General features: G+C 47.1%; 1 pseudogene; it reads left to right on the forward strand.

Annotated features, from left to right (window-relative positions):
- The first annotated feature begins 246 nt into the window (after positions 1 to 246).
- LOC135533995 (arg8-vasotocin receptor-like) lies at positions 247 to 3,068 on the forward strand (annotated as a pseudogene).
- Positions 3,069 to 3,477: the final 409 nt, after the last annotated feature.

A 3,477-nucleotide genomic window follows, 5' to 3' on the forward strand; every position in this document is an offset into this window, starting at 1 on the left:
TGGGGTATACAATTATTTAAAAAGGGTTGGTGGCGACTGCGCACAGATACAGTTTCACACTATGAAGTGCTCCACATCTTTGCCAAGCCAACACAAATGTTGGTCTGTGCGCAAAGAGCGAGTTTATGTAGACGATAGACTTAAGACTTGCTCAAATTCAAAAGCCAGGTGGCAGCAGGTGATCGTGCGCGCGGATTGGTTCAGGAAAGTCATGACCTTCTCCGAGACGCATTCTTCCCTTCAGAGAGCTCACTCACCCTCATGGAAGAAAATGTGAACATAGCCTTCGACCCCACCGGCAAGCCGGGGACGATGGAGGACCCTGGGAACGACACCGGCACTTTTGGGAACTCCAGCGACCCGTTTGGCCGGAACGAGGAGGTCGCCAAGATCGAGATCACAGTGCTTAGCGTGACATTCTTCGTGGCTGTGGTGGGGAACCTGAGCGTGCTGCTGGCCATGTACATGAGCCGACGGAAGCCCTTGCGCATGCACCTGTTCATGAAACACCTGAGCCTCGCGGACTTGGCTGTGGCCTTTTTCCAGGTGCTGCCGCAGCTCTGTTGGGAGGTCACCTTCCGCTTCTACGGACCTGACCTTCTGTGTCGTATCGTCAAGCACCTGCAGGTGCTAGGGATGTTCGCGTCCACCTACATGATGGTGATGATGACGCTGGACCGCTACATCGCAATCTGTCACCCGATGCAGAACATTCACCAGCCCACGCAGCGCGCCTATATAATGATCGGGGCCACCTGGGTGTGTAGTCTTGCCCTGAGCATGCCCCAGTATTTCATCTTCTCACTGAGCGAGGTCCGCCCGGGCTCGGCCGTGTATGACTGCTGGGGACACTTCATCCAGCCGTGGGGTGTGCGCGCCTACATCACCTGGATCACCGTGGGCATCTTCCTCGTGCCCGTGGCCGTGCTCATGCTTTGCTACGGCTTCATCTGCCGATCCATCTGGCTGAACATAAAGTACAAGACCCAGAAGAGCACGATTGCGATGGCACTTGTGACCAAGAATAGGCTGATCGGAAAGAGTTCAGTCAGCAGCATCACCACAATCTCGCGCGCCAAGCTGCGCACAGTGAAGATGACTTTCGTGATCGTGCTGGCGTACGTGGTGTGCTGGGCTCCGTTTTTCACCGTACAGATGTGGTCGGTGTGGGATGAGAGCTTCTCGTGGGATGGTACGTGTTGAATTTCGGCTCTGAGCCGTGAGTTAGTGGCAGCGCGCGCCGGTGCCATGTTTTTAAACATTCTATTATTGCTTAGGCCTATTTACTCAATAATATGTTGGTGATAGTGCACAGCATCAGCACATCTTTCATGGATTACCCAAGGGGCTTCCCTAAAATCTGCTTCACTGCTCTCCAAATTTAGATAGCTTTTACGCAACAGTTTACCACGGATATAGTGAGACAAAAACTCTATGACTCCTTCTCAGATACATAGACCTAACTGAAACAAATAGACTATACAGACAGTCAATACGTATTACTTGAGCTATAGACTGTGCAAACTGGAGTCCTGGGGTACATTATTGTGACCGCAATGGAATAACCGTGCACAAAAATATCTTACTGGAAGTGCATTAACTCATAATCCATTGCCTTGATGAGGTCTGAATGTAGCTGATCCATCTGCTGTGGCTTGACTTATGGGACAGTGCGGAATAGAAAAACAGAAGAATTACCTAAAGGGCATACATAAGTGTTAAACACGTGCCATATAAAACAACCCTTGTGCAGGTGTGACAGACAGTTGTGAAAACGACCATCAGTCTTAGTTAGTGCATTCACCTTAGAGGCAATCATCAGTTGTACATCCATTTTTAGACTTATAAGTGAAGAATACGTACCCACTTGATTATTGAAGAATATAACTCATAAATGCCCTATGAGCTTCATTTAACTGTCGCACCACATTAGAACCGAAAACATATGCTTGTTTTACGCCAATGTTAGTAAACAAAGTAAATGTGAACAAACACTGTATAACCTAAAAATATGGTTAAAACTACAGCGCTTTTGGAAACTATTCAGATCCCTTGACTTATTCCAGGAGAGATGGATGCACTGACTCTAATCTCTCCTGGAGAGTCAGTGACCCTTCAGACCTAGTGGCTTGCTGAGACTCCCTCGAGAGTACGCATAAATAGTCTGTGTCACTGCTAGTAGATCAACAGAACAAGCTTGAATGTTTTCTCCTTCACTGACTTGGCTGACACCCCCTCTTCCCCGTTTCTCTCTCCAGACTCAGAGAACACCGCAGTCATCATCTCAGCTCTGCTGGCCAGTCTGAATAGCTGCTGTAACCCGTGGATCTACATGATCTTCAGCGGCCACCTCCTCTCTGACATGGTCCACTGTCTGCCGTGCTGCTGGAGGCTGTTCTACAGGTTCGGCCATAAGGACTCGAACAGCAGCATCCGCCACACCACACTCCTGACCCGGGTACCACTCCCGGGCCCTACCCCGGCGGAGCTCAGAGAAAAGCTCTTGCAAAGATTGCATTCACCACTCCCACAGGAACTGTCAATCAATCCCAGTGGAGTCTTGACCGCGTGCTCACACTAAACACTGTCCATATGGTTCAGTTTATGTGCCACAGCGACGACGGCTGTCGTAGGTTTAGGGGGAGGCTTAATGGAAACAATGTGAACAGAGTCAGTGCATCCATCTGTCCTGGAGATTGTGTTTCTGCTCAGAGAGGTATTCAACGCTCATCAATCCGTCAGTGGAAATGTGGCAGGCTGTAACTAGGATATCCTGTCTCTTCTTGCTAAATGTGAACTGACACAGTCAGGAGGCATCTAAAACACTCTAATATGTATGCTCTTACAGGCTCTTATGGGCCCAGACTCATGTGAACTGAGAGGTCAGGTCTGTCAGTATGTGTTGTTCAGTAACTCATCATATGCCTAATATATGGTAATTGCAATTTTTAAATGACAGGTTGACTGTGACTTGATGATTGTGTGGTTATGTTTAGGTTTACAGTACATTGTCCCATTAAAAATGTTTATCAATTTTTTTTAAAGGTTGAATAAAAACAATAACACACCACTCTTCTTTCTCCCTTCATCACTTTCCCCCAACGAACTGCTCTCTACCCCTCTCCCCATCAAGCCCTTCACTCCATCTTTGTGAAGTATGTTGTTGTTTCCTTCATTGACTCTCCATCATCCCTTAGGGTTTCCAGTCTGTGAGAGTTGATAAGCTTGAAATTAGTCAGTTCGGTGTTGAGTATTCTGTGGGGAGTGTCGAGAAGGGAGACTGGCATCTGGATTCCATTCCATTTTAAATACATTCCATTCTAAATACATTTAGATAAAAGCTATGCATCGACATTTGATGTTATTGTAATCATATGACATATTTGAAATGCACAGTGTATACTAAATGAAATATCACTATTTCAAATCAAATGTAATTTGTCATATTGTCGTGGTCTGGGTGTAGCTGGTGCAAAG

The sequence above is a fragment of the Oncorhynchus masou genome, unplaced genomic scaffold (assembly GCF_036934945.1).
Source record: "Oncorhynchus masou masou isolate Uvic2021 unplaced genomic scaffold, UVic_Omas_1.1 unplaced_scaffold_2895, whole genome shotgun sequence".
Taxonomy (NCBI): Eukaryota; Metazoa; Chordata; class Actinopteri; order Salmoniformes; family Salmonidae; genus Oncorhynchus; species Oncorhynchus masou.